Source organism: Schistocerca cancellata, chromosome 10 (assembly GCF_023864275.1).
Source record: "Schistocerca cancellata isolate TAMUIC-IGC-003103 chromosome 10, iqSchCanc2.1, whole genome shotgun sequence".
Taxonomy (NCBI): Eukaryota; Metazoa; Arthropoda; class Insecta; order Orthoptera; family Acrididae; genus Schistocerca; species Schistocerca cancellata.
The window spans coordinates 65,104,570-65,127,859 of NC_064635.1; the positions used below are offsets into that span (position 1 = coordinate 65,104,570).

Sequence of the window (23,290 nt, forward strand, 5' to 3'; positions counted from 1 at the left end):
ATAGATTTTAAATTATGAATGAAGTTTTTTTTTCCAAGTTATTATTCAACAAAAGGCAACGTTGCTGTTGTATCTATTACGCAGGAGACGTTGGATCTGACAGGAGATGGTCCCTAAGAAAGGAACAGAAAAATATTTTTTGGGGTTAGATTCAGTGATAGAGGTGCCAAGGATAGTAACTCTTGAGTTCTTTCTGAGGATGTCATTTACTGTGCCAGGTTTATACTCGTTATTAACTGCTGCTTTTCTTTCGAAAGTGGAATGGAAGTAGCTCTGTGAATAGCAGAGTGAAACAAGGTGTTTTTATGAGACTGTGGATGCATAGAAGACACAGGTACGATCTGATCAGTATATATTTCTTTACGAAAAATAATGAATGACATTTTATTTTCTTCTATTGTAGGCGTCTAGTAAAAGTGTAATTGGCGGGCCTCGTTTTCAAATTCGATGGTGAAAGATATTTTTTCATGAAGTTCATTGAAGAGATTACAAATACGACCAATGACACCAGCAGGTCTCCTGTAGATGACTAAACTATCGTCAACGTATCTGAGACACTAGAGAATGCCTAGTGATGTAGCTGAAAAACAGTTAAAAAACTTTTGTTATAGAGAGTTGATGAGAATATCGGCAAGAATACCAGTTAAGGGATTTCTCATAGCAAGACCGTCAGATTGCTGGTACAATTGTTCATGAAATTCAAAATAGTTGTACTTGACTACGACTGCGATGAGATTCATGAAGTCAGTGATTTGTTCATCTGACAAATCTTTTGTGAAATGTAATTTTTTTTCTACGATCGTAAGCGTTTCCTGTACAGGGACATTAGCATAAAGATTTTTTATGTCGAATGAAAACAACTTCGTGTATAAACTGTATTCTAAATATTTTATTTTATGGACTAAGGTGTGACTATTGGGAAAGGAATAATTCTTCTCGAAAAGGATTGATTTTTTAAGAGTTTCGTGTAGAAATTTGGCCAAATCATGGTATGCGCTATTCATACTATTAGATATCTGGCGTATCTGATGGTGAGGTTTATGGATTTTAAATTCAGACAAATTTTGGGGGCTTGGGGGTTCATATTAATAAGCATTTTCTTCTAAAAAAGGTTTGATTAGAAATTTTGCGTTATTGATGGCCGACCTGACTTTTTTTCTAATTCAGGAGTCGGATCCTCATGCAGTTCCAAAATATTTTCGCCAAAAAAAATCTAAAGTTTTGGAAATATATTCAGAATTGTAAGAAACAACTACAGAGCAACCTTTGTCAGATTTAGTTATTAGAGCATCTGCTTTATTATTAATGGAATTAACCAATTTTCTATCGTTATATGTAACATTATGAAGGGAGGCTAAATTTTTGCTAAGAATGTTAGCTACATCATAAGCAATTCTAGATGGACATGCATTATCTATTTTTTACAATCAAGACCAATTTTGAATCGATAAGCATTTTTTCAATCAAATATACTACTTCGGAACTGCATGAGGATCCGACACCTGAATTAAAAAAAAAGGTCAGGTCAGCTATCAATAACACAAAATTTCTAATCAAACCTTTTCAGAAGAAAATGCTTATTAACATGAACCCTCAAGCCCCCAAAATTTCGGTCTCAATTTAAAATCCATAAACCTCACTATCCGAAACGCCCGATATCTTACAGTATGAATAGCGCGTACTATCATTTGGCCAAATTTCTACACGAAACTCTACAAAAATCAATCGTTTTCGAGAAGAATAATTCCTTTCCCAATAGTCACGCCTTAGTCCATAAAATAAAATATTTAGAATACAGTTTATACACCAAGTTGTTTTCATTCGACATCAAAAATCTTTGTACTAATGTCCCTGTACAGAAACGCTTACAATCGTAAAACAAATTTTACGTCATTTCAAAAGAGATTTGTCAGATGAACAAATCACTGACTTCATGACTCTCATCACAGTCAAGTAAAACTATTTTGAATTTAATGAACAATTGCACCAGCAATCCGACGGTATTCCTATGGGAAATCCCTTAGCTGGCATTCTTGCCGATATTCTCATCAACACTCTAGATGAAAAGTTTTTTTAACTGTTTTTCAGCTACATCACTAGTCATTCTCACGTGTCTCAGATACGTTGACGATATTATAGTCATCTACAAGGGACCTGCTGATGTCATTGGTCGTATTTGTGATCTCTTCAATGAACTTGATAACAAAATATCTTTCACCATCAAATTTGAAAACGAGGCCCGCCAATTAAACTTTATCGACTTGATGCTTACAATAGAAGAAAATAAAATGTAATTCAGTATTTTTCGTACAGAAATATATAATGACCAGATCGTACCTGTGTCTTCTATGCATCCACAGTCTCATAAAACACCTTGTTTCACTCTGCTATTCACCGAGCTACTTCCATTCCACTTTCGAAAGAAAAGTTCCACGACGAAATCAATTTACGCAAAACGACAGCAGTTAATAACGAGTATAAATCTGGCACAGTAAATGACATCCTCAGAAAGAATGGGTCAAATGGCTCTCAGCACTATGCGACAACTTCTGAGGTCATCAGTCGCCTAGAACTTAGAACTAATTAAAGCTAACTATCCTAAGGACATCACACACACCCATGACCGACGCAGGATTCGAACCTGCGACCGTAGCGGTCGCTCGGCTCGAGACTGTAGCGCCCAGAAGTGCACGGCCACTCCGGCCGGTCTCAGAAAGAACTCTGTTAAAAAAGAGTTACTATCCTTGGCACCTCTATCACTGAATCTAACCCCCAAAAAATATTATTCTGTTCCTTTCTTAGGGCTCATCTCCTGTCAGATCCAACGTCTCCTGCGTAATAAATACAGCGGCAACGTTGCCTTTTCTTGAATAATAACTTGGAAAAAAAACTTCATTCATAATTTAAAATCTATTCGTTCCCCTTTAGAAAGTTCTGGCGTCTATAAGATTTTCTGCGGTACCTGTTCCTCTTACTGCATAGGACAAACAGGACGTGCCTTTACAACCAGACATAAAGAACACCTTTTAAGAAAAAATGGCACTAACCCCCAAAATTCGTCTTTTGCCGACCATCTTCTGATTACATGTCACGCGCCTGCACACCGAGAAGAAGGGGCGTAGATGAGATTTTTTTAAGAATTAGAGATTTTTTCTTATTTCTCGATATAATAGTCTCATTCTCAATGAGCAGCTGCAGTTGCGTAACAAAAATTTCTCAACGGTATAAAGCCGTAACTTGACATTTAATTTCGGGTCTCCTCGTGCAGTTCACCGAAATGTTTTTTTCCACCTAAGTCATCTAATAATTTTTCATTTATTAAAAGGTTTATTGGATGTATTTCATGTTTTATTGTTTTCTACAGGCTGTGTCATTCAGACCTTTCTGTATTTTCTATAATGACGTTTTTATGCTTCAAACTGTACTTGTAAGATCTGACGTAGAAAAAAATGTTACTTTATCTGTGACTGTTAAACAAAATATTGCCTTTTACGTTATGTACTGAACAATATTCATGATAACTTTCGCCTTTCTACATTTGAATGTGAAGTAGCCAAGTTGTACCTGCGGCTACTGGATGGCGCTCTCGCTGCAATGTCATGTTCACCTGCCGCACTTGTTTACGCGGGCGCCTCAGTCCGTAGCAACCTGTGGCTGTACAGGTATGAGCAGCCCACAGAGGCTCGCCTTCACACATTAGTTTTAAATATTTTGTGACTAATGCCCTTCTGGCCTGTTATTTATTTTGTACCTGACATGTAAGCCCTGAGACAGTCTTGTACTGTTAGTCGGTATTTACACTTTTTTATACAAAAAACTTTTCCCATAAATTTGTAATTATGTTATAGACCACTTTAAATGTCTAAATTCTGATGACGGCACTCTTAGAAGTGCTGAAACCTGGTTAATAAGACAAAAATTGTGACCGAGGGCTCATTTGTATCAATTTTAATTTATAAACGGTCACTGAACCAAGCAGCCATGTTCAAAACATCTCCAAGTACTTCAAAACGAGTCAGTGTGGAAGTTGGTCCAGAAGCTGACGTTCGTTTGACAACACTGGGCACTTTCCGGTGGTCAGTGACAAAAAAATCATTTGGCAAGTGCAAGAAACCGGGTTACAAAGGCAAAACAAAATTTTACTGTGTAACATTCACGTATGCATGGATAGAAAAAAATTGTTTCTTTGATTATCATTCTTCACAAGGGTAAAACCATAGTTTATGCATATAATTAAGTATGCTTTGTGTAATTTATGTATTTGATGAAATAAAATCAAATAAAATATTTTGAGTTTTCGTCTGATACTGCACCCACTTGACCACAATGTCCTCATCTGGGGACGCGCTGCATCCTTCCTTGGGCGGGGGGGGGGGGGGGGGGGGGGGGGGGGCGGGGGAGGGGGACCTCGTAATATTTTATACATCTGAAAAGTCATAATTTAATTCGAAGAACTGGATGGCAAAACCAGGATTTCTTTCCAGGAAAAAAATAATTCGTGATCGAAAGGGTTAACGCACCAGCTCGGACTGTGTCGAGGACGGCGAAGGAAATCGGCCGGTGCCATTCAAAGGAACCACCCCGGCATTTGCCTGGAGCGATTTATGGAAATCACTGAGAACGTAAATCTGGATGGCCCGATGTGAGTTCGAACGGTCCTCCTCCCGAATGAGAGTCCACTGTGCTAAATTTATTAGCAGTTGTTATGTGAGTCATCATGTAAAATAGTCTTCTATAACAAATGGCTGAGAAGTGGTATAATTTGTAAGTGTGATAGTAATTGTTATGACCTTTCCAGTGTTCGTGGGAATGGGACTGGATTGGTTTGGTGGTGAAATAATAAATGACAAGAAAGTTCCTGCACTTCCCCCACCATTCACTGCTTTACTGCTAGACTGCACAAATCTCTCCCATTCAAGAACTGCTGGAAGTTTTATACTAAGGTGACAAAAGTCATGGGATGGAGATACGCAAATAGAGATATGGTGGTAGTATCGCATACACGAGGTATAACAGTGCAAGACATTGGTGAAGCTGTCACTTGTACTCAGGTGATTCACGTGAAAAGGTTTTCAACGTGATTATGGCTGCACGAGGGGAACCAACAGACTCTGAACACGGAATGGTACTTGGACCTAGAAGCATGGGACATTCCATTTCGGAAATCGTTTGGGAATTCAATATTCCAGGGTACACTGAATCAAGAGCGTGCCGAGAATATCACATTTCAGTCGTTACATCTCACCACGGGCAACTTAACGACCGAGAGCGCTAGCGTTTTCGTAGTGCTTTCAGTGCTAACAGACAAGCAATAGTGTGTGAAATACCCGCAGAAATCAATGTGGGGCATACGACGAACCTATCCGTTAGGAAATCTGGCGAAATATGCCGTTAATGGGCTATGGCAGCAGATGACAGACGCGAATGCCTTTGCTAACAGCACGACATCGCCTGCAGTGCCTCTCGCGGGATCATGATTCAAATGGCTCTAAGCACTAAACATCTGAGGTCATCAGGAACTACTTAAACCCAACTGAGGACACCACACACCCATGCCCGAGGCAGGATTCGAACCTGCGACCGTAGCAGCAGCGCGGTTGCGGACTGAAGCGCATAGAACCGCTCGGTCAGCGCGGCCGGCTCGTGGGATCATAAACATATCGGTTAGACCCTAGGCAGCTGGAACACCGTGATCTGGTCAGATGAGTCTCGATTTCAGTTGGTAAGAGCTGACGGTAGGGTTCGAGTATGGCGCAGAAGCCATGGAGCCAAGTTATCAACAAGGAACTGTGCAAGCTGGCGGTGTCGCCGTAATGATGTAGCTGTGTTTACATGGAATGGACTGGGTCCTCTGATCCGACGGAATCGATCGTTTGCCAGAAATGTTCGGGTAGGTGGAGACCATGTGTAGCCATTCACGGACATCAGGTTGCCGAACAAGGACGGAATTGTCATCGGGTCACAACCGTACGTGACTAAATTGAACATTCTGGACAATTCAAGTGAATAATTTGGCCAACCAGATCGGCCGACATGATTCCCATCGAACATTTGTGGCACATAATCGAGAGGTCGGTTCCTGCACAAATCCTGACAGGCTACAATTTCCCAATTATGGACGTCTATAGAGGCAGAATGGCTCCACATTTCTGCAGGGGACGTTCAATGACTTACAGAGTCCATGCCACACAGAACAGCTGCACTACGCCGGGGAAAAGGAGGTTGGACACGATATTATGAGGTATCCCACGAGGTTTGTAACAGGGTAACTCGTCATCGTAAATACATGATTAGGTATTCGAATTTTCTCATGACTCCAATATGTGAAACTTCTGATAATAGTTTAACGTCAAACCTTGCGTGAAAAAAAAAAAAGAAATGAACGTGTATTATACAAAAATATCATCTAAGAAATAATGCAATGGACAATTTATAGCAGATTTCCGTAATTAAGACTGAAATGTGAACATGCTGTAACGTGTATCATTATTTTAAAAATGAATTTGTTTTCAGTCATGTGATGTTATTAGGTGAAACTGTTAAATGCTAAATAAATAGCTTTAAAAATATGAATAGCAGTTTTTTTTAGTCAGTCCTTTACAGAGCGATGAATTCAGGGTTTTATTTTGTATAAATTGGAGCACGGGTACATGGAAACGGTAATAATCAGCTTTACAAAGGAAATTGTCGATCATGAGAGTGCTTCTGTTCGTTAGCAAAACGGAGGCAGATGGGCAGTGTGTACGACATGTGGAGATGTACAGCAGAGTACAGGGTGTGTATGGGAAGAGGCCGGGCAGGTGGTAGAGTAAATCGTGTTTAGGACGTTGACGCTCCCAGCGTCCGCCGGCTGCAGGGCAGTGTAGGAGGGAGAAACCTCACCTGTCTCTGCGCTTGTAGCTGTAGCTACAGCCACCTCCGCTGCCGTGTGCTCCCGCGACGCTCGACGCGTCGCGACTGTCAGTTGTGTAGCCTGTCCGCCGACACAGCTGGCACGATGGGGAAAGGGTGGAGGGGGGGAATGAGGGAGGGGGAAGCCCCGGCCTGCCGGCTGACCACGTGACCGCTAATTGTAAGCCGCTCGCGCTGAGCTCCTTAACCGCCCGCTTCCGACTGCTGGCGCCGCGGCGCAACTCGCGGAAGACTCAAATCCAATTTCTGGCGTCCTGTTTACACGGCACGCCCAGAATCGATACTGTCAGCCTGACGCAATGTCCCTTTTCCGTAAAACTTGTCTTTTACGCGAATTTTATCGAAACATCTCTCGCAGTAGGCTAATAGAATCATACCTGGGTACAAGACCGTTAATCCGTCAATCGTTAGGTAACGAAGTTAACTTTTCGTGTAACGGATTAACTTTAACGTTTATTGAAAAATAGAAAACAAAAACGGACGCTTTAACTTCCGTCAATTTTGATCTGCGTCCGTTAATCGTTAATTCGGTATCCACTATTTATGAAAAAAAAAAAAGTCGCATTGCCCGCGGGAATCGTGTTCTGACGAGTTCGGGTCACGTACATGTGACTACGCCGAGGAGCGTGCGACTGATGCAAACAATTGACTGTGAGCGAGAATGATAACTAGATATTGGTTGTTTATTGTTGTTTGTTTACTGAGTTCGTGTTAGGTAATTGTGGAAACTAAATCATGGAATCGGATTTTAGCTCTACAACTGACCTAAACTCGTAGTCGCATTTAGGTGAAGACGTTCGTTTTGTATCCTGATCTGTAAAACTTTTGCTTTTCGATTGTAAACTGTGCTTGCCTAAAAATAATTAACAATTAGAGCTCACACTTCCAGCCTTCATTTGAAACAATACGTATGGAGAGCACATGGATCATGGTATACATAAATGCTTCATTTGTGTGGCCATATTGTCCGTTGTTGCTTTACAATTCTTGGGGGTATTTTTGTTCTGTCGTTACGACTACTAAAATGGGTGATTTTTTTCACCAGACGCTTTTCACTTTATTGATGTAAAGCATCATTAGTGTTGGTGATTTTCGCTTGATTTCTCTCTTATATTGGGAAATGCCGTCTGCTAGCACATCGTTGTTTTTGTGTATTATACACTGATAATTTTGGTCTAATCTTTAGTTGTTCTGCAGCACCATCCATTTCTTATGTTTTTCACAGCACGCCTTCACGCACACCACTGTGTTTTTTAAGCACAGCCACAACACACAGAAGAATATAAGATGACGGTGTAATAGCAGATGGCACTTCCCGATATAAGCGAGAAATCAAGCGAAAATCACCACCACTGATGATGCTTTACATCAATAAAGAGAAAAGCAGGATCCAGTTTGCGCAAAATGAGATTTCACCGCAGTGTTAAAGGGTGCACCACACAAGATCGCTTTCAAACAAAGATACTGGAAATGAATTCAACGTTGATTCAAAACGCAAGAAAATGAATGTAAACAGAAACTGATGGTGGGAACATGTGGAGAGAGTGCTTGAAAACAGACTTCCGAAATAAATGTTTGACTGCAAAACTAGAGGGTGAATAGAGATGGCGAGAAATCAGAAGAGATGGTTGTGCCTTCTTGACCGGAACAGCTGAAATTACCCTATTCATGAGGGAAGGAGAAGAAAAAGGAGAAGAATAAAACCCAGACTGACTGCTCATACATGAAAGATGTCAGTAGTATTAAAGTTGGTCTCCTGGCAGGCAGAGAATGCACAAGAACCAAGACGGATGGCACAAAGACAAAAGCATAAACGTTTTAACTCCATTTTCAATAGTTTCTTTGCAACGTAAAAATCGCAGGTGTTGCACCAATCCATTCTCGTCTCACTACAAAGATGAATCACCACAACTGATGACGCTTTACGTCCGTAAAGCGAAACGGCCTGGTGAAAAAGAAATCACGTATTTTTGCAGTCGCAGCGGCAGAACAAAAATACCTTCAAGGATGGTATATATAGTTTGAAGAAACTGTGGAGGCAGGGTCCGATCAAAAAAAGCCAAAAACAAAAATTAATCTTGAACATTTCACTAGTAAGAGATAACGATTAAGGATTAACTTTAACTGCTGACAAATCTCATGTAAAGTAACTCTTTAACGTTTGATAAAGTTAACATTTATAGTAACGGATTAACAATTAGCGAAGTTAACATTTTGTTTAATGTTCCCAGCTATGAATATAATACTGGGACCGGTAACCCACTTTCACTTCCTTGCCTGTGACACAGGGTGAAATTCCGATAGTGAAATTGAGAACATGAGCCTAAAATTTAACGCAATCTGTGGAAAATTAGATAATGCAGCAAAAAAAAAAAAAAAAAAAAAAAATGAGTTGCTGCAAAAGAGACACTTGTGAAGTTTTACAAAGTCATGCCAGTATCTACGAGGTTGGAATTTAAATAGTGGCAACTATTTATTTACAACAGATACAAAAGAATTACTTGTTTGCCCCTGTTACTGTCCTTCAAAGTAGTCACCAGCGTTGTGTAGAACCCCGTTGCCAGCAATGTGGAAGGCGTAGTATACCGTTAGCAGAGCCTGTTGTGTTGATGGTGCGAATGGAGCTGTCTACTGCCTGTCGATTTTCTGGAGCAGTTCTGAAGCGAATGCCACGAAGTGGTTCTTTCATCTTTGGAATCAAATCAAAGTCACAAGGACTTAAGTCCGGGGAGTATTGTGGATGGTACAGTACTTCCCAGTGTCATCAACTGAACAGAGCAGCCACAGCTTGCGCTGTATGCGCCCGCGCATTGTCGTGCAAAATGATGGGTGGGTTGCGCAGAAAGTACCGCCGCTTCTTTCGCAAAGCTGGTCGCAGGTGATGCTCCAAAAAGGAACAGTAATACTGTGCATTGACGGTCTGCCGTGGAGGAACGTAATGCGTTAGGATAACACCATCACAGCCATACACGAGAATCACCATAACTTTAGACCGCTCCATTCGCACCATCAACAGAACAGGCTCTGCTAACGGTATACTACGCCTTCCACATCGCTGGCAACGGGTTCTACACAACACTGGTGACTACTTCGAAGGACAGTAACAGGTGCAAACATGTAACTCTTTTATATCGGTTGTGAATAAATAGTTGCCACTATTTAAATTCGAACCTTCGCACTATCACCTATGGATGTGAAACCTGGTTTCCCACGCAAAAGGTGAGCAGAATCCAGTTTGCGCAAAATGAGATTTCGTTGCAGCGTTAATGGGTGCACCACACAAGATCGCTTCAGACAAAGACATTGGAAATGAACTGAACGTTGATTCAAAGCGCAAGAAAATAAATGTAAACAGAAACAGATGGTGGGAACATGTGGATAGACTGCTTGGAAACAGACTTCCGAAATAAATGTTTGACCGCAAAGCTAGAAGGTGAACAGAGATGGCGAGAAATCAGAAGAGATGGTTGTGCCTTCTTGACTGGAACAGCTGAAATTACCTCATTCATAAGGGAAGAAAAAGAAAACCCAGACTGACTGCTCATACATGAAAGATGTCAGTAGTATTAAAGTTAGTCGCCAGGCAGGCAGAGACGACAAGAACCAAGACGGATGGCACAAAGACAAAAGCATAAACGTTTAACTCCATTTTTCAATGTTTCTCGTAAAATTCGTAGGTGTTGCACCAATCCATTCTCGTCCCACTACATAGATGAATCAAGGATATAGTTGTGCCAGTGGCGGTGAGAAGCGAGTCAAATCGCAAAAGCTGGACAAGGTTGTAAGACGCAGTGGAATCCCTATCATGATACATACAGACTCTGCACAGCGTGCGTAGCCCCCATATTAACCGTTATGTACCATCGCTGCCTTGAACAAAACAGCAGTGCCGAATAGTTGGAGAACAAACAGATCACGAACTCGTGTGTCACACCGTAGGGATGGCGGTTATCGCGGAAACAACCGGTCTTCGGTTATATAGTTCTTGTTTTTTTTCTCAACGTCATTTAACCCGAGTGCTAAAACCGCTTAAAATAACCACTTTCTGAAAAAACCTATTCTCAGTTTTTTATTCCTATTATTTCCTGTAATTAATGAATAAATCGAACAAAGATTGAAAAATTATGACTCCCTCAGTTTCAACATAAATATAATCAAAATATTAAATAGACAAATAAAAGAAATCGTCGTCCTGCGTTCAGCGTTTTCCTCGAAAGGTGAGAAGTAGTTGAATACTACAAAAAACCAGCAGTATTCTCCTACGGATTAAAATTTTTTGAAACGCTGCCCAAAAATCATGTTCTAATTGGCGATCATGCCACTGTTCCGACATTGACTATTCATAATGTTAAAGGGTGAAAATATATCATGTCACAAGTCTTGTTGTGGCTGCTCTCGTTTTAAAGCAAATGGAGAATTGTGCTTCAAAGCTTCCGCTCTCTGCAAAATAGTTCCAGACTACAGATGGTGCCATCCTGTACTACAACTGATGTCCGACGACGACAGCTAGAATCTAACATATACGAAGTCTGTTCAAATATTTCTGGAACATTCCTAATTTAGTGCCAATGGTGTGTTGGAGTGAAATGCGGTAGGCACCCCTGCACATGCCTCTATTTAATGAGTTACAGCCGGAACTTTCATTGTTGTATGTCTGTTCATGGGCGGTGGAAGAGGGGGGGGGGGGGGCTATAGCCCGTGCCCCCCCCCCCCCCGCCGCCCCCGCGTCCCCCCATAGTCGTATCATATTACACTGGATAAAATGACCTCAGAAATCAGCGAATATATTACAACAGATTCAATCACTTCTTTATGATTATGTAGCAATATATGTCGCAATGTACTTCTAACACATTTTAACAAAAGAATGAGAGAGGCAAATAATTGATATTCATTGGTTTAAAGAGTCAGTTAACTTAAAATGGGCATCTTATTATTTATTAATACACATTTTTCACCCTGAACTCCAAAACAGTTACCAAAAACTACTTTAAATAAAACCAAATTTTACCAATTTGTCTGTGGAGGGCCCCAACTTTCCTTTTGTTAAGCGATATTTCATTCCCCCAAACCCCCTCTCCCCCCCATTCCTCCTCCCTTGACCGACTTCTAGAATCGCCCCTGTGTCTGATAGTTATTGTTCAGTGCAGTGTTGAGTAGAACGTTCTGTCACACAGTTTGCGAATTTCGTGATAGCAAAGTTCGCGGAGCCACGCGTCTACATTAAATTTTTGCGTGAAACTCGAGAAAACCTTTACAGAGACACACCAGGTCGGACGGAAATCAAAGGTGACCCTCGTTCAGGACGCCCCTCGACGTCTACCGACGATGCTAGTGTCAGGAACGTCAACGAAATTCGTGCCCCAGGGACAAATTCTCAATCCATGGTACTACTGGGACGTGTTGCGACGCCTGCGAGAAAATGTGAGAAGGAAATGGCTGAAATGTGGCGAGGCAATTTATGGTTCAAATGGCTCTGAGCACTATGGGACTTAACATCTGTGGTCATCAGTCCCCTAGAACTTAGAACTACTTAAACCTAACTAACCTAAGGACAAGACACACCTCCATGCCCGAGGCAGGATTCGAACCTGCGACCGTAGCGGTCGTGCGGTTCCAGACTGAAGCGCCTAGAACCGCTAGCCCACCGCGGCCGGCAGGCAATTTATGGTTCTCGTATCACGATATCGCACCTGCACATTCATCCCTTTTCGTGCGTGAATATTGCACAAAAACGAAATCCCTGCACTGCCTCATCCGCCGTACCCTCCACACCTGCTGACTTTTCTTTTTATTTCCAAAGTTGAAAACCCCTTTGAAATGACGAAAATTTCCAACGACAGATGAGATAAAAGAAAATCCGCAGATGGCTCTAGCAACGGCCCTGAGCTTTTATAACTTGAGCTGAAATGACCACCATTTTCTCCTCAAAGTACAGGATACTCATACTTGTTCGCATATCAGTCACCATGTTAGTGGAGATTTCTAATTAAATGTACTGAAGAATTTGTCGTAAATATGGGTGGCCCCTCATCTGTGAACTACGGTAACCACTGCAAAAATGGTTTTCGCATGTTTGCAGTTCCTAGTGACCCAGAACAAAGAAAAAGATGGGTCATAAATTTGCTGGAGAGACAACTGGGACACGGGACCTGGTGCTCAGTTGCGTATCGTTAATTGTATGTTAATAAATGTAGTTATAAACATGAAACCAACTGTATACAGTTGAGTTTCTTCCCCCAGCCGAAAACTACTAAAGCAGTTCGTCTCAAAATTCTTCGAGCCTACCGCATACCGTTATAGGCAAAATGGAGCGGCATATTATAAGCATACATACACAAACTGAATAATACTTAACCCTAGGACGCCTAGGGGGAGTTTGTTGAACCCATAATTTTTTTATGTCCCCTGCTTTTGCCGAAGTAAAACTACATATTCCCTTTGAGTTATTGTTTTTTGGCTATTTTATGAAACGTTAGTGTCAATATATTTTATAGAAAATTCCTGCTTTGAAAGAAAAAATAAATTAACTTATTATGGGTCCAACAAACCCCCCCTTAGGCTTCCATGCTATAGAAAATTTCCCTTAGTAATACTTCGTATTTCTCATCTCTACAACAATGCAAGTTAGTTTCTTGTTGGTTGGTATTCTTGATATTCACAACAATCGGTTTACTTTCAGAGGAAGTGATTGTTGATGTCAGTCAGCTGTTATTTATCTTGAAAACTTGCAGTGAGTTAGTGCAGTTCCCAACACGTAGGCCTCCAGTAACTTTGGTGTCCTACACAGCAAAAACGAAACCAAGTAAAATCTTACTGATGTTGTCAAGAAGAAAGAAGTGCCAATGCAAGAGGGTTATCTAACCAAATTGTTCAATCAATGGAGACTATTCTACAAAAGAAAATCAAAGAAGTGACAACAGAAGCACGTCAACCTCCTGCAGGGAAAGGTCGGTGCCAAATTTGTGTAAGAAAAGCTAAATCAAAGAAGCAGAAGTACAACAATCTAAGTAAACCAAAACAGTATTGTGGGCAGTGTCATAAGCACGTGTGTAACACACATTCAGAAAAAGTTGTGAAGTGTGTCTCTTGCCTTGAAGTTGAGGACTGAGAGTAGTCTATTGGATATGAACACATCTTTATTTTGTATTGTAATATGTCAATTTTTTATTCACTCAATCCAATATTTATTACAATTAACAACATTATTAAACCGATGCCTTACTTAAAATACATAAACCATTTTGAAAGTTGTAATTTTTCGTCAGTAAACTTATTTAATACCTCTGGGCTCCTCGAACTCTCCCCCCCCCCCCTAGGCATCCAAGTTTGGAGAAAAAAAAAAATGCTTGGGCGTCCTAGGGTTAACCCTGTTTCTTAAAAGGGTAAGGTAGGACGAGTGATAATTAAGATACTTCTATAGTAGATTGGTCACTGTGACGTAATCTGCACAACTAACGTAACTTCCAAACGCATTACACAGGCCTTAGTGCTTTTATTATACAGTAGGCGTCTTCATTTTGGCAGCACGTGTTTCAGAGTTGCTATTACCTCCTTATATTATGCCTAGGTAGAAGACAGAGGTACGAAACTATTTTCCGATACTTCTCTAACGCTCCTTCACTGAGTTGTACTAACTTCTCATGAAGTACACAAAATGAATACTGGGTAAATGATAGATGCAACATTTAATAAACATTTGTTTCACTGTAACATGGAACTACACTTTCTTCCCCTCTGTAGAACAAAACTGTCACATTTCTTAAGGTACCTATTTATGATTAAAAAATAAACACCACTTTTAGAAGTACTTCTATACAGGCAAACACTAACAAATAGGCATATATTGTTACTGCATAACATCCATATCTGAAGACATGGGTACGGGGTTCGTAACTCTTTACATTTAATATTTACTAACTACCGCTCAACTTCCGAGTCTACATTTCTAAAGCTGTGTAAAATTAGTGTTGTATGAAAAGAGCATTCTAAATATCTCGATACACATTAACTAATGTTCGGTACTCTTCATACATGAAATATCACATATTTAATAGGAACTAAACGTAAAAGGGTGCGTGAATACGTTAACTACCCAAAAGGTAAACACTGCCGAATCGTTAGAGTTGGCAATTCATTGCGGACGTTTCAGTCTGTTATATAGGAGCTCTAGTGTGCAGAAGACATAGCCTGCTTCCTTCTTCCACCTGTACATCTGGATCGAGCACCACATCAGCATCGCAGCACTTCCTCATATTTACTTTTCTTAAACAGAGCAACGTCATAATGGATCACTTAGGCACTAGGGCGGCCAACGGCCTTGTCGCAGTGGTTAACACCGGTTCCCGTCAGATCACCGAAGTTAAGGGCTATCCGGCTGGACTAGCGCTAGGATGGGTGGCCATCCAGTCCGCCAAGCGGGGTGCACTCAGCCCTCGTGAGGCAAACTGAGGAGTTACGAAGGGTGCCCAGAAAGGGATGACCCGCAGTTTTTTCTTCATCGAACTTAATAAGAATTACACACACGAATTACACACCCTATTTTTCCATGTAATCTCCACCCCATTCTATGGCCTTCCTGCAGCGCGAAACAAGGGCGTGTATGGCCTGTCGGTACAAATTCTTGTCCTGGTGGCGGAGCCAGTGCTTCACTGTGCGAATTACCTCCTCATGGTCCGCAAAATGCCTTCCGTGAATGGCATCCTTTAACGGTCCAAGCAAGTGGAAGTCCGTGGGGGCTAGGTCACGAGTGTAAGGTGAGACAGCCGTGGATGGACTCCCCGACCGCTGCAAATCGTAGAGCTCCGCCGAACCGCCTTCTGGCCACCTTACCCCCCAGTGTCCAGAGACTAACTATACTCTCGACAGCAGATGCTCCACAGACTTTGCACAAGCGTTTCTGAATATTCCCCACACTTCCTTTCTCTGCAGTAAGAAATTCAATGACGGCACGTTGCTTGTAACGTACATCACCTACAGACGCCATTTTGAAACTGTCCTGCAGGTACGCTATGTGTCGGAAGTGACGGAAACATGGCGCGCTCACCCAGGAGACTTCAAATAATACACTCCTGGAAATGGAAAAAAGAACACATTGACACCGGTGTGTCAGACCCACCATACTTGCTCCGGACACTGCGAGAGGGCTGTACAAGCAATGATCACACGCACGGCACAGCGGACACACCAGCAACCGCGGTGTTGGCCGTCGAATGGCGCTAGCTGCGCAGCATTTGTGCACCGCCGGCGTCAGTGTCAGCCAGTTTGCCGTGGCATACGGAGCTCCATCGCAGTCTTTAACACTGGTAGCATGCCGCGACAGCATGGACGTGAACCGTATGTGCAGTTGACGGACTTTGAGCGAGGGCGTATAGTGGGCATCCGGGAGGCCGGGTGGACGTACCGCCGAATTGCTCAACACGTGGGGCGTGAGGTCTCCACAGTACATCGATGTTGTCGCCAGTGGTCGGCGGAAGGTGCACGTGCCCGTCGACCTGGGACCGGACCGCAGCGACGCACGGATGCACGCCAAGACCGTAGGATCCTACGCAGTGCCGTAGGGGACCGCACCGCCACTTCCCAGCAAATTAAGGACACTGTTGCTCCTGGGGTATCGGCGAGGACCATTCGCAACCGTCTCCATGAAGCTGGGCTACGGTCCCGCACACCGTTAGGCCGTCTTCCGCTCACGCCCCAACATCGTGCAGCCCGCCTCCAGTGGTGTCGCGACAGGCGTGAATGGAGGGACGAATGGAGACGTGTCGTCTTCAGCGATGAGAGTCGCTTCTGCCTTGGTGCCAATGATGGTCGTATGCGTGTTTGGCGCCATGCAGGTGAGCGCCACAATCAGGACAGCATACGACCGAGGCACACAGGGCCAACACCCGGCATCATGGTGTGGGGAGCGATCTCCTACACTGGCCGTACACCACTGGTGATCATCGAGGGGACACTGAATAGTGCACGGTACATCCAAACCGTCATCGAACCCATCGTTCTACCATTCCTAGACCGGCAAGGGAACTTGCTGTTCCAACAGGACAATCCACGTCCGCATGTATCCTGTGCCACCCAACGTGCTCTAGAAGGTGTAAGTCAACTACCCTGGCCAGCAAGATCTCCGGATCTGTCCCCCATTGAGCATGTTTGGGACTGGATGAAGCGTCGTCTCACGCGGTCTGCACGTCCAGCACGAACGCTGGTCCAACTGAGGCGCCAGGTGGAAAAGGCATGGCAAGCCGTTCCACAGGACTACATCCAGCATCTCTACGATCGTCTCCATGGGAGAACAGCAGCCTGCATTGCTGCGAAAGGTGGATATACACTGTACTAGTGCCGACATTGTGCATGCTCTGTTGCCTGTGTCTATGTGCCTGTGGTTCTGTCAGTGTGATCATATGATGTATCTGACCCCAGGAATGTGTCAATAAAGTTCCCCCTTCCTGGGACAATGAATTCACGGTGTTCTTATTTCAATTTCCAGGAGTGTACATACGTAAGTAAGGGTTCGCATTCGTAGCACGGTTCAATCCCGCGTCCGGCCATCCTGATTTAGGTTTTCCGTGATTTCCCTAAATCGCTCCAGGTAAATGCCGGGATGGTTCCTTCGAAATGGCACGGCCGACCTCCTTCCCTATCCATCCCTAAACCGACGAGACCGATGACTTTGCAGTTTGGTCTCTTCCCCCAAAAAACAACCGCATTCGTAGCATTGTTTCCGGCTGAGAAAAGAAATGCGGTGCGTTACTTTATGGGCAACCCTCGTACTTGATTGAGAATTAGCGGCTCCGGTCTCGTAAGCTGACATACGGTCGGGAGAGCAGTGTGCTGACCACATCCACCTCCATATCCGCATCCAGAGATGCCTGTGGTCTGAGGATGACACGGCGGCCGGTCGGTACCGTTGGGCCTTCTGGCCTGTTCGGGCGGAGTGAGCTTTAGTTTCAGGCACTAGGTCGCCGTTCAGAGAGTTAGATGAAAGAGAAACCCTTATAACTACGGACGGCTCGCAACTTACGGCTGAAGTCCCTCTCTAGTGTGGCCGCGTCAAGTCCCAGCCTAGCTGACAAGCCAGCGCGCCATCGCCATGCTGCTCCCAGCCCTTCTGCTGCAACAACAGCACAGACATTAGCGCCATAACACCATCAACCAAAATAATATCTGTGTGCAATACATCTCAAAAGGAAAATTATAATTACAAAACATACTGCAACGGAGCCTTGCACAAGAACAATCTGTATTCAGAACACTACATACTACACGTTTCGCGATTCATCTGGCACACTTGTCGATCTTGTAGAAGGGACATAGTAGATTAAGTTTTACATAGAAATTCATGTCCGGAAACGTCATCCAACGACGCTACAGAGCGTCAAAGACATAGCCGCCGACGCCTGTAAATGTATGTATATTGAGGGTGATTTCGTGATAAGGTTACAAACTTTCCTAAACGATGGTAATGGATAAATGATAGTGTCAATTTGAGGTGATGGTCCCTGTAACGGAAACGACCAAGTAGAAAGTTATAATCGGAAACCGTTCTGATACCTCTGACTGTCGACTACTCGTGGTGGTACTGTCGTTGCTAACATCCACACTTGCAGATAAACAATCAGAGTGGTGCCAAACGTTGTATGTCGATAGAGTATCAACCAAAACACAGATTTAGTTCGTGTTGTTTACTGTCATCCAGCAGAAGATGCGTAAAGGACGATTAAAAGTAACACCATAACTACAGAGAATAGGAAAAGCGTATCTGTTAGCTAGCTCTCTGGTAGGTGAGTGAGCAGTGCGTTGAATTGATGGTCCCGAGATCAAAACCCACTGGCGTTGGTTTTTTCTTTTCTTTTAGCAGTTCACACGTGAAGCTGTTATATGGGAAGACATTTTCTGACATGTGAAAGGGCGTTTCCGAGTTTGTAACAATGTTGTTCTGGCAGTCTGCCTTCGCTTCGTTAGTTGAAAGTAGCAAACTTGTAGCGTACATTTGTATACTTAACACCACACCTAGCTACGCAAAAGCACGCTATAGGTTTGCTACTTTCAACTAACTAAGCTAAACCAGACACCCCAAAGAATATTGCTAGAAACTCCAAAAAGTCCTTTTACTTGAATGAGATTTTCACTCTGCAGCGGAGTGTGCGCTGATATGAAACTTCCTGGAAGATTAAAACTGTGTGCCGGACCGAGACTCGAACTCCGGACCTTTGCCTTCCGCGGGCAAGTGCTCTACCAACTGAGCAAAGGTCCCGAGTTCGAGACTCGGTCCGGCACACAGTTTTAATCTTCCAGGGAGTCCTTTTACTTGCGAGGAAAATGTTCTCCCATATAACAGTTTCGCGCATAATAATAATAAATTGTCGTCAGTGACGTTCGAAATCGGGACCTATGGTACGACAATCTGAAGCACTACCAACTCACCTGTGTGATCTACATTTTCCATTTCTTGCTTTTGTGTTTTTGTTCTCTTCAAAGGCAAACAGAAAAGGTGAAGCGGTAGCACAGCGTAGAGCCTGCCCACCGTCATGTATTTTTGATTTTCAAATGTTAAAAAACAGAAGATGTTTTTCCCGTTGCTCGGTAAGAGGAAGGACTCGCTTTCTGTTAATGAACGAAGAAGGAAGAAAATAGTATTATTTCACCAGTCAAAAATTGAGTTATTATTCCAAGTAGTATTGTAATGTATAAAAATCCAAGAAGCCCATCTGTGTACTTCGGAGTTATTACGAAGATCCGATTACAAAAGGAATGAGAAGAGCTTAAATCTACGACAGTAAGACTATTTCGTCTATGTAGAACTAATATGAAAAGATTCTTCGCCCATTTATAGGCACGGCTCAGCTTAATGTGCTTGTCCGACATGCCAAGAAATTAGTCTCATGATTTCCATATATCTAAACATTTTTTATTATATTATACCTACCAGAGAGCCTTGTATTAATGACACACATACGTTTTTCCTAGTCTCAGTAGTTCTGGTGTTACTTTTAATTACCGTTTACGTATGTTCTACTGGACGATAGCATACAGCACGGAGTAAATCGGGGCTTTGGTTGACACTATCGACACACGTTTGGTGCCGATCTGACTGACTGGCATCTGGAGGTTTGGATGTAAGACTGTAGGGATGCAACTTTCAGAGGTGGCAGTATGGACTAAAACAAGAAAAAAATGTCTGGTAAACATGGGCTCTAAAATGCATACCTTATGAGTTATGAGCACTTGTTCAGAAGAGGTGTGTTTCACAGTAGCGAAGATGAACAAGTTCTCATAGCTGCTCAGGTATGCCTTTTACATCCCATCTTTACTGGACGTTTTTTCCTTGTTATAGTCCAAACTACGACCTCCGGAAGTTGCATATCCTACAGTCGTAGCAACAACAGTATCAGTACATGTAGCCCACTGTCAGAGGAATTAGAACGTTTTCACTGATCACTTTCGACTCGTTCGTTTACGGTACAAGGGCCCTGACCTCTAACTGATACATTTACCCTTCTCCACAATCTTAGAAAATTTACACAATCATCACGGAATCACCCTGTATATAGATACATTTACAGGCGCCGGCGCCTGTAACTTTGACGGCCTGTAGCGTCATTGGATGACGTTTCCGGAAAAGGGTTCCTATGTAAAACTTGATCTACTGACAAGGGAAAACTAACCAACGCACTCCCCTCAGATTTGGTGCTAAGATGGCCCAGTGAATAGACCATCAAAAACTGCAGACAGACCAAGCGTGGAAACAGAAAGGAGGGGTACTGAACTGTGAAAAAAAAAGAAACAGTGAACGGTCCAAGGAGAAGTAGTGCAACATGGAGGAACGCAAAACAGCGACGTCGCCGTCGGTAAGTGGTCGTGGCGATGGACTGGGAAGCAGACGGGCCGTGTTCAAATTTTCACAAAATTATGAACTGTTTGGCCATGGAATGTTTGTTCTGTTTCTGCAGTCTCGGCAATTTTCATATTGTACATTGGTTACAGAATATGAGTCACGTGGTAAGAGTCCGTTACCGTCGCAAGTAAATGTGAAGAGCAGGCGAGATACCACATAGAAGTCTCACACAAATGAAAACAACAAATAAATGCGTGTGAAGTATGTTACGACAAAAAAAAACATTACAAGAGTCAAAAATTCCAAAACAAAACGCAGCTTCAAAAACATTAAAAACATATGTTCTGATAGGGCCAGGGGAGGTGGTAAGGGGCGGGGAGGGGGGGGGGGCTATGGCAAAGCCTTCTAAGATACAAGGCCTATGCACAGCGGCCATATTGGCACGTGACGTCACGAACTGTTGGCCATCTTATCTGTAGTCGGCAGTCCTGTTGGCGTGTATGTTGTGTTGAAAGTGTGTGCCACGTGAAAGTGATATATATGTCAGAAAGTATTCGCCTACAGTTCTTCGAAGTATGGGATACAAGTGTTGCGTTCCCTTTTGCCAGGGAAATCATAAATCCCAAAACGGCATGAAAGTACACATGTTTCGATTTCCCAAATGTGCGAAGTTGAGAAATCGCTGGATTGCAGCTATTCCCAGACAGAAATTTTTGTCTACGCATCATTCAAGAGCAAGTAAATGACAAAAAATTTATAGCGTGTTATTTGTTTCCATTGCACCACATTTGCCAATTGTTTTTAAAAGCCGTTATGTATCATGTACCAGTATAATTTGTTTCTTAATACTGGACCATTGCTGCGAGGTTAATACGAAGCAACTATTGTCACACAGAATAGTTATATTAATTAGCGTGGCTCGAAAATGTTTAGTATTCCTTATCATTCCTACCAGGTTATTGAGTTCCCAGTACTTTTATTTGGAACAGCTACAGAATGATTTTGTTCAGTTTTACATATGCAGACAGCTACTCGGAAATAATTTAAATTTGAGTAAACTACCTGAGAAAATTGCTTTAACGAATTCAGTGTTCGACAGATTAAGCAGTATAGAAAGCAGAATTTCTATGTAAGTGCATTGTGATTAAATTAACAGCACTCTGTGACACGAATTTCAGTCAAGGATATAGGAGAAACAATCTTCTCATGTTTAAGGTTCTAAAGTTCTGGAGGGACAGGGAAATAAAATATTTTTCCGGGTTTTTTGATTTATTAAACATTACGTCAGGAGGTGCTCCATTTTGTCGAATGATTTGAGTTTCGTGTGAGGTCAGCAAATTTTGAAGTGGAGAGGAAAATTTACGAAAATAACCAGGGAAAAAAATTCTAAAATTCTGTAGGAGCTCCAGCTGCTTTATTTAAAACCGAAAACGTCTGCTTGTTATTGCATATTGCCGATTTTTTACTGCAAGAAAACATAGCTCCTGAGGTAAAAGAATTTAAAATTACAGTTTGTATTCGAGCCTAGAAACGCGTATTTAAGGCAAATCGTCAAAATAATTTTGTTGTTGTTGTTGTGGTCTTCAGTCCTGAGACTGGTTTCATGCAGCTCTCCATGCTACTCTATCCTGTGCAAGCTTCTTCATCTCCCAGTACCTACTGCAACCTACATCCTTCTGAATCTGCTTAGTGTATTCATCTCTTGGTCTCCCCCTACAATTTTTACCCTCCACGCTGCCCTCCAATACTAAATTGGTGATCCCTTGATGCCTCAGAACATGTCCTACCAACCGATCCCTTCTTCTGGTCAAGTTGTGCCACAAACTTCTCTTCTCCCCAATCCTATTCAATACTTCCTCATTAGTTATGTGATCTACCCATCTAATCTTCAGCATTCTTCTGTAGCACCACATTTCGAAAGCTTCTATTCTCTTCTTGTCCAAACTATTTACCGTCCATGTTTCACTTCCATACATGGCTACACTCCATACAAATACTTTCAGAAATGACTTCCTGACACTTAAATCTATACTCGATGTTAACAAATTCCTCTTCTTCAGAAACGCTTTCCTTGCCATTGCCAGTCTACATTTTATATCCTCTCTACTTCGACCGTCATCAGTTATTTTGCTCCCCAAATAGCAAAACTCCTTTACTACTTTAAGTGTCTCATTTCCTAATCTAATTCCCTCAGCATCACCCGACTTAATTCGACTACATTCCATTATCCTCGTTTTGCTTTTGTTGATGTTCATCTTATATCCTCCTTTCAAGACACTGTCCATTCCGTTCAACTGCTCTTCCAGGTCCTTTGCTGTCTCTGACAGAATTACAATGTCATCAGCAAACCTCAAGGTTTTTATTTCTTCTCCATGGATTTTAATACCTACTCCGAATTTTTCTTTTGTTTCCTTTACTGCTTGCTCAATATACAGATTGAATAACATCGGGGAGAGGCTACAACCCTGTCTTACTCCCTCCCCAACCACTGCTTCCCTTTCATGTCCCTCGACTCTTATAACTGCCATCTGGTTTCTGTACAAATTG

At 42.5% G+C, this 23,290-nt stretch overlaps 1 protein-coding gene across 4 annotated transcripts in view; it reads right to left on the bottom strand.

The window, feature by feature from the left end:
• The window catches only part of LOC126106314 (1-phosphatidylinositol 4,5-bisphosphate phosphodiesterase), a 409,255-nt gene that overhangs the window by 262,440 nt on the left and 123,525 nt on the right, over positions 1–23,290 (bottom strand). For 2 of the 4 annotated variants that reach the window (XM_049912540.1, XM_049912541.1), the window contains exon 2: positions 17,930–18,016. The gene's annotated coding sequence lies outside the window, so the exon portion shown is untranslated. Of the gene's footprint in view, positions 1–6,882; positions 6,903–17,929; positions 18,020–23,290 lie in introns of those variants that run through there. The other 2 variants (XM_049912542.1, XM_049912543.1) reach the window with 2 other exon arrangements.